This window comes from Talpa occidentalis, unplaced genomic scaffold, assembly GCF_014898055.3.
Source record: "Talpa occidentalis isolate TD23 unplaced genomic scaffold, MPIMG_talOcc4v2.1 talOcc4.11, whole genome shotgun sequence".
Lineage (NCBI taxonomy): Eukaryota > Metazoa > Chordata > Mammalia > Eulipotyphla > Talpidae > Talpa > Talpa occidentalis.
In genome coordinates this window covers 45901504-45911175 of record NW_023601104.1, presented here as the reverse complement: position 1 = coordinate 45911175, position 9672 = coordinate 45901504, and positions in this window count along the sequence as shown.

Here is a 9672-nt window from a genome sequence, read left to right as displayed (position 1 = left end):
TATTATATCAACATATTTATGGCAGTTTAAACCTAGAGAGTGAAAGTGTTCAACAAAATAGTCATTAGCAATAAAAAAGAGAACTGATGTGAATACTTAACTTAGGGGCACTGCAACATTTAGAAGTCAGAGAGATTGAAAGAAAATAAAAAATCTGAGATGAACATCCAGAGATAGGAAAACAAAAGAAACATTTAACATAACAACACTCTAGTTGTCCTGGAAGCCAAATAATTAAGTGCTTTAAGAAGGAAATAGTGATTACTTTTGTCAAATGCTAGAGTTCAAGTTAGACAAGGCCTGAGAATTGGCCATTGGATTGAGCAACAAGAGGTTCATGAATGTCCTTGATTAAAAAAGATTAGTTTGGGTGGCAGTTCTGATACTAAAAATCTGTTTGGAATGGAGGGAGAAATTGAAAACTGCGAGCAAAAACTCCTTTTTTGAGGAGTTAGTTTTATTTTTTATTTATTTATTTTTAAGATTTATTTATTTATTTATACAAGCACTGGGTACAGTCAGAAGTGCGGGAGGGTGAGAGAATTCACCAGAGCCAGAGCAGGGGAGCAGAGCAGGCAGAAGGACCGAAATACACTGCTGAGGGGAGCAGCGGGCGCCATGTGGGACCCTCCTCCAGTGGCCAGGGAGCAGCCAGGGATGGAACCGGCGCTGCAGAGGCTGCGGGCAGCTTCGCAACCCAGCGTTCAACCGCTGCGCGACTGGGGAGGCCCATGAGGAGTTTTGTTTTAAAAGGAATGACGTGTGGAGAAAAAGGAACTCTTCTGCACTGTTGGTGGGAGTGCAAACTGGTCCAACCACTATGGAGAGCTGTGTGGAGATTTCTGGACCTACTAAACATAGAGCTTCCATATGATCCAGCAATTCCACTCCTAGGTATTTACCCAAAGGACACAGAAACATCAATTCCAAAGAGCACCTGCACCCCTATGCTTATAGCAGCACTGTTTACAATAGCTAAGCTTTGGAAACAACCCAAATGCCCAAAAATAGATGACTGGATCAAGAAGATGTGGTCCATATACACCATGGAATATTACTCAGCATTCAAAAAAGATAAACACATGCAATTTGCAGCAACATGGATGGCGCTGGAAGGGATCATGCTCAGCGAAATAAGCCAGAAAGAAAAAGAAAAATACCAGATGGTCTCACTCATAGCAGGAATCTAGAAAACTTAAATAAGGGACCAGGAAAATGAATAACTATAAGAAAGTGAAAATCAAAATCAACAAAAAACTATGAACCAGAGACACTCTATGGGGGGTAGGGGGTGGGAGGGGAGGGATTGGGGTCAAAATAAGGGGGTTGCAATTGTATGGGGAATATAAAAATGAAATTTATTATAAAAAAAAGAAAGTGGATATGAGTCAGATCAGTGAAAAGAATTGAGATTTTACATACTGATTTCAGATATATTTTCTTATTCCAAATATAGATTTAATAAATAACAATTTTGATTATATTGAATTGTATCTTATTACCAGCACCGGGTTCTAAATTCCAGAGAAAAAAAAATCACTTAATGGGTTGGAATAATTTTATGCAAATGTAAGATGTTTGATGATTTATTTTAACTGTAATAACAATAAATTGGTAGCACTTCCATCCACAACAAAAACATTATTTTAAAAAAAAATAAAATAAAAATAAAAGGAATGACAGAAGAGCAAAGTGGTAAAGGGAATGAGTTGGAAGGGAAGTGAAATTTTAAAAAATGAGATTTTTAGAAATTCAAGAAAAGAGCAGCGTATTTATGTGCTGATGTGAACCACCTACTATTGGGAGAAATATATGTGATTCAGGCAAGAGAAGAGAGAATTAATAGTCCCACATCTTAGAGTAGATAGTGGAGGGGTAGAATCAGGTATACAAGTAGAGTACATGAGTACTCCTTCCGGTCTTTTCTGGGAGTTTGATAGTAGAAGTTCAAGTACATTTGCAAAATATAGTTAGATCAATGCATTTTCAGGTAAGAGCTCATGCAAAGTTTTTTCTGTTAGCTTCATTTTCCTTGGAGTTGAAATCATGGTCATCATAACTTAGGATAAAGAGAGAAGTGCTCGAGATTTGAGAAGATGTGAAATGATCATGGGAGTGTTAAGAACTAGAAAAACAGTATGATTGCTAGACAGTATTAAATAGCCACATGAGAAGAATCATCATAAATTTAAGGTGAGATCAGTTAGCATTGTTTTGCATTTTTGTTTTCCAGCTACATTCTATTGCAAGTGGCAAACATTGAGTAGGTGAAGGGGGTGCTTATCCAACTGAATATAATGAAGCAAGAGTGGGGTGAAGGAGTGATGGTGTTCTCAGGTGAGTGATTATCACTGATTCAAAGTATCATTCCAGTTTAAATCCAAAACGTATTTTGTAAGCATTTTTGGATTTCATCAGTTGGTAACTTTTTTTGGTATTGCTTGACAGCACAGGAAAAACACAAAGTTTAATGTAAACCTTTTCATTTTGTGGTTCAGGAAAGTTGCTTTTATTTCTTGCTAAGGTTTAAAGATTGTATCATTTGAAAACTAGAATCCTCCATTATCAATATAAGTATTAGGATGTGGGCTGTTGTAGAACAGCAAAAAGTTTTTTAAAAGAACATTAAAATTAAAATCAAACAACCAATAATGTTAAATTATCCCTGAGTGCACATTATTTAGTTCCTCGTTATCTTAATTGTTTCCAGTAAAAGTGAAATGTGCAATATGCAAAATGCAAATTAAATAATATTATGTGTCAGAGTTTGAAAGAGATATCCATTTAACATTGGAAGAGGGTTTTTTTTTTCCCCAGGAAATCCTGTTCATTTATTTTGCGAGAATTTTTGTTTGTCGCTATTTGTTCAAAACATAATACAATTGTGAGACCCAGTGCCTGCTGGCAAAGTTGGAATAGCTGTCAGCAGGAAATGGCAAACTAATAATAAGTGCTGGTAAAATATTTATATTATAGTTTACTGGGAAGCTGAATGTAGTTTTGTATTTCATTAGTGCTTGAGGCAGAACATAGTAACATAGTTGTGCTCCAAAATAAGTGGATAGAATTCTAAATACTATAGTAACTTATCTTTCAACTATCTGCTGGGGGAAAAGAATTAATAATAATAAAGCCTTTTACAAGTTGAAATTTAAGAAATTTTAAACAAGGTCCATAGGGCAGTAATTAGCAGCATCTCACATTCAGTGTTATTGGACACTAGGCCACTGGATCAACCACTTCTGTATGAGGCCTAGTAATTTAGCTCTGGTTCATAATTTTCAATAACAGAGCTATTCAAGAGGGAAGGGTGGTCCTAAACCACCAGAGGACTCAGAAGTATGGTGATGTTCAAGTACAACACTGTGTTTATGTACTCCCCAAAGTGTATCAAAGCTCAGATCCAGAGAAATAAAAGAAAAGTCAAACAAAACAAGCATTAGACTGCGTAAAATAAGGTATGGACAAGGCAAACAGGTGAGGCATTGTTTAGGTGGCTAAGGTAGATCAATATCTATTCTTGCAAGCCAGGAATCCTGCCTGCTTTCCTCTGGCGCTCTGCAGATCATCTTACGGCTTGCAGACAGACTGTCGCCTAAACCCAACTGACAGACAACCTATTTCACCCCTGGAAAAATCATACCCATCTTCTCCCTTTGTGATTCACTGAGGGGAGAAAAAACTATAACTGCCAAAAAAAAATAATACCAGATTGGTATTACCACACTTCGACAGCCTATTTCATTATCTTGATTATAGAAAACTGGCTCATAATTTCTCTACCATCTATCATTTTAGTCTGCTTAATAAAATATAAGTATGTTGTAAACATAATAGTGTGGGGGGATAGGTGAACAAATTTATGCAAATAGTAAACATAAAGTGACTAGTACATAATAATCACTCAATAAATATTTGTAAATATTAATATCCTTATAATAATTTTTGAAACTTAGCAAATAATTTAGAAATTGAGAGAATAGGTATTTATGTCTACCTTGTAATTCATATATAGAGAAGCAGTGTATCAGCAATTTTGAAAACTTATTTAACAAGTTCATGATACCTGAACACTGAGCAAATAGTAAATCAGATTATATTTTTTGACATAGCACCCTCAATGTAGCTTGTTCTTCTAACTACAAGTCCATGCATAACTATTAGTAACCTTTTAGTTCTCTTATGTAATGTTTTAATGCTCATGGGAAAATCAAAACCAAACATGTTTTCTCAGAAATAGGTATTATACTTTAACTATACCAAAGTAACCAGAATAAAAATAACCTATCCAGTTCAAAAGAACTTTAGAAGACTATCCAAACTCCATGCAAATTGAGCACTATATAGTTTTACTTTACATATATAATTTTACAGGGGTTATTTTGTTTTTCATTTTATAAGTTTAAGAAGGTAGGAGAATATCTTTAATTATAGTGAAATCATTGGTAACTGCTACAACAACAAAAGCTCTGAGTAAAGGAGAAATTATAATGAAGACTACTTAAAGTGTAAACTGTAAAAAATGAATGCAATCCTCAGTGGCAATGAGAGACATTTCATGTTTTTTTCTTGAATGTAGCATTTACTGAGACATAATTTAATATGTGTACAATAACTTACAGATTCTATATTCTCTTTTTTCATATCAAAACCCACCCTCCTATTTTTTTATCCTGACTCGAATAATAAAAGGGGTAAAAATTATAAAATAATATTTAAAATACCAAGAAATCCTTCTTTTAGTGGTTAGAGATTTACATGATCTTAAAAGTGGAAAAGGTCATATTTTGTAGACTGATGTATATCATATCTCTCAGTTATAAGAATATGTCTTTTCATCACTGCTATAGCTTTCTGCTTACCTCTTTATGGTAGAAGAAATGTAATTTACTTGTCAGATTGAAATATTTGATATAAATCCTTATCCTATCTTTGAACTATCATTTCTGAAACACAACATTGTAAACAAATGGTATGTTTAATTAAACAACTACTTTACTCCTAACTGAACAAGAGAGTATGATTATATTAATTTAATAGCAAACCATATGACTAGACTTCAAAGAAAACATTTTAATTCACCAAGAAGGTATGATTATACCAATTTAAAATCAAGACATGTGATTGGAATGTAAACAAAATATTTTAAGCTCTGTCTTCAGGATATCAAAATAGTTTTAAGAGTTAAAACTAATATGATTTAGAAAATATTTATGTTAAAATTTTTAAATTTACTAATATACATACAAAACTAAATTTTAAATTCAATTAATAGTTTACCATGGTGCAAAAAAATTATTTTCAACATAACCAATTGTGATTTTTCCAAGGGATTTATTTTACTTTTGCATGTGATTTTTCACACCATTAAGTTAGCAGTTCTGAAATATGTTAACCTTCTTCTATTAAAAATTAAAAAATGGGGCCTCCCCGGTGGCGCAGCGGTTGAGCGCTGGGTTGCGAAGCTGCCCGCGGCCTCTGAGGAGCCGGTTCGATCCCCGGCTGCTCCCCGGCCACCAGAGGAGGATCCCACATGGCCCGCAGACCTCTGCTGCCGCCCGCTGCTCCCCTCAGCTGTGTACTTCGGTCCCTCTGCCTGCTCTGCTCCCCGCTCTGGCTCTGGTGAATTCTCTCACCCTCCCGCGCTTCTGACTGTACCCAGTGCATGTATAAACAAAACAAACAAACAAAACAATAAATAAATAAATAAATAAAAAACATGCCTCTATTAAAAAAAAAAAAAAATTAAAAAATGGTAAGGTAAATTTAAATGAATAATTAGGCATAACCATGGACATAATCATGACCATGATTATATATGTGCATATGCATGTGTACTCATGTGCACATATATATATATATATATATATATAAGCCGATAAGTATATATAGGATTGTCTGAAAATCAAGAATTTTATCTTTGATTTCAAAATGTGAAATAGAGATTTGCTATAATCACTCAAAGGTACTTGACACTGAAGGTCAATTCATTTTTACTAATTTGTGGAACAAAGAAAATGAAAAATCATTGGGTTCTGAGCTAATCAAAGCCATACGTTGTTTTTTAAAACATTCATTGTTAGGATCCTAATTATCTTATTTGTGTTTGTTTAGATAGATAAACAGATGAAACATTTCTGATCCAGATGTGACAATCTCAGCACTGTCATTTACCTTTCAAGGATCATAGAATTTTTGCTTTTAACACATTCCCTCGAGTACCTACATGTTTTCATTATAAACCAGTAGTTGAGAAAACATGTCAGATGCTAAATTCAAAACCCACCATGCAGGAAACATGGGGAAACGTAACAACTGTTTTGGAAGAAAATGTCTTCAAGTCAACTTACATAAAATCTTAAATGGTTTGCCAATGAATTGTAATTAGCATTTACGTTACTACTTCATATGCTACACAATTTCTGCTCACTACTATAGGAATGAAATTATTTTTGTCAAATATGCAGAAAACTTTACACTAAAATGTCTACAATCTGTAATGTAAAAGTTTAGTGGTACAAGTGTAGAATTTGTAATACCAATTTAAATTATGAAACAGAATAGTTTAAAGTCCAAAGCACTTAAACACTTTTACTATATAATACACTATATGAAATCTCATAAAGAATATGCAGCATTCAAGGTAATGATCTCATATGAATATTCAATGACATATATCTAAATAGACCAAAAACTTTGAAATTCTTCCAGAGGCTCACATTCACTACAATATATGAAATGTACATTTTGGGATGCTTGTGTAAAGGTTACAATAATTTAAATTATTTTCTCAATAAATACTCATCATCACCAGTTATTATTCTGAAATACAAAGGAGATTTTTACAAAACACAAATATAATCAGTGAAAGACTATGTGAAAATATAGTAATGTAAGACAACAGAGTTTATAATGCTTAATACCTGAAATACTTAATCATAGTTCTTGTAGGACTACATATTTATTTATTTCCACTTAATAGTTAAAATGCCATTTTCTGCTTTTCAAAATGTATATTTGCAAACACCACTCACAGAATTGTTCAGTTAAATAATGTGCATTACCAATTAAAGAATGAATGTATTTATAGATATTTATTTTTCTACCTTTATTCCAAAAGGCTAAAGTTGGTTAGGCTAGCATAGAAACAAAAATTATGATGTTATTTGAACTCTGTGACCTCTTTACATTTGCAAACAGGTAATTAAGTGAAAAATATAGAATGCACTAAAAAAGCAGTTGGAAAACAACAGATATTTAAGAATTATTTATTAGTGTTAAACCACTAAAATAGAAGTATGTGCATGAATATAAAATTAACTAAAGCATATAACTTCACTTAATTATTAAAATGGTCACTTAATGTATCTTAATGAGTATCAGATATATAACTCTTGACTGAACATGAATTACAAGGAGTGATTTAATTTCTAATAAAAATATCAAAATACAAGACCAATGTCTTATATACATATTAATTATGAAAAAATAATTTAAACATTATGCCTTTCAAAATAGCATCAATACAATTTATAAAATACCCTTTATGGAAAGGAAATCATTTACATACACAGCCACTCTGCAACAATAAGCAGGAAGTTTGAATCTGTTTTCTTAACCATGATGAATAGATGCCATCGTAAAAACATTAAAACTCTGCTTTGAAGAGTATCTAGGAATCCATGTAGTAAATGGATTTTAATATAAGGAGCTCTGTCATCAATAAAGGGTAGCTTTAGAAAAAGTCATATTTTGGAGTATCATAGCAAAGCATGCACTGTGTGTAAAGTTTATCATCACAGTGATTCTTCATAGAAAAAAAAAATCTTTAAGGTTGTCAATCTGCTGTTTTCCAAGTACTGTACTCACTTAGAAGTAGCAGTTGACAATGAAAAAAGCCTCTTAAAAGCATTGACTTTTATACTTCACTCTAACAAAACATTTCACTATTTACTTATTGTACAGTTAATCTCCATGCTAAATCTGAAAGTATGCTCTCAATAACAACTATAATAAAAGAATGTTGGGATAATGACAAAAGATGATAAAAGCAAGGAAAATGCTCATTTGCGGATATAATCTCTTTCACATATATGAGCTTAAAGTACAAATGAAGTAGGGTAAATGCGCCTCAGATAAGTTACCCAGAGAATTATATAGAACAAAAACTTATTAAAAGGTGGTAAAGTCCAAATTCTATTCACATAGATTTTCTAATACTCGTAGCTTTATAACATTTTAATGTGCAAATGAATTGTATAGGCAAGAGTGCCTCACCATTGTTGGTAGACACTGATGAAAATTCTTATAAGAATGGTAAGACTTAGTTTTTGATTGGTGGATACGGTAGTAATAAGGCTATGTGTTTAGCAAACCCATTTATTTTTCTTCTTAAAAACACAACTGAATTACATCCCCAACCTCCTGTGCAATTGGGTTGGACCAATTAGGTGGCCTGACTTCAAGTCAATGGAATAAGGTATTCAAAATCCCCAACACACCTGAAATGTGTGATCCTATACCTCTAAATAATAGCAGTGTTCTGAAGCAAAAATGTTACCTCAAATAAAATTAATGATAAAAGCCAAAGAAACAAAAAGAAATCCTCAATAAGCTTCCTTCCCTCACTACCCAAAGCAAAGTATCCAATGAGGTCTCCAAGCCTCTAGAAAATGATAGAACCACTCCTGGGTACTGACTGACTTAATGGAACTTAATAGAACAAAGATACCCTCTCCCCAAATTTGTGCCAAACTCACAGTGGAATGTTACAAGAAGGTGTAATACATCTTGATAATAACAGTAAGCCACTACAATTTGTGAAAGGCTAGAAGATTATCCATTAGTTTATCTATTCCTCAAATATTATGACTAAAATAGAATTCTAAGGAAAAAATAAAAATTGGTTACTTCAGAGGAAGGTAAAGGTGGTAACTGTATGGGATCTGAATATTACAGTATGAGTAGTTTTTAGAAACTATGTGATCTCAAGTATGCCCTATCATATTCTTGCATCCCCAATTGTGCTGCTGCTTTATTGAAGGTTATTTTATTAAATTAATGTTATTTGGATATTATTATAATGTTGTTATTGTTCTTAGTGATAAGGCTTAAAGAATTAACTACCATTCATTTCTTAACATACCCTAGGTATAGTGCTAATCATTTTATGTGAATTATCTGTGACCCTATGAGGGAGTTTTGATAATATATTCACTTTCCAGAGGAAACTGGTGTCAATACAATTTTAAAGGATCTCACAGCTATTAAGTGATGAATCCAAAACTCAAAATATCTTTTTGACTCCATGGTCATCTTCTTAATGCACAGTATGGCACTGAGAATAATATTTGGTGTTAACAAATTGTTTGAGCAATAATAATTTATTTCAACAGCTCTCCTACTCTTAAACAGAACCATGTAGCTGTACATCCATTTATTATGTCACAGGAAATCTTGACAGAAAGGACTGACCTTACTAAATATAATCCTGGATCTACTGGTCATAGTGAAAGCTTCACACTCTGATTTAATATGCCAAAAAGTGTCCAGTGCCACAGTCCTACTGTTCCTTTGACCAACTAGACAAATGCTAAGAGGAGCACTGTCTCACCAAAACTAGTATGTGGGGGACAGGAAATGCAATAACAGACTAATTGACCCACAAAGGTG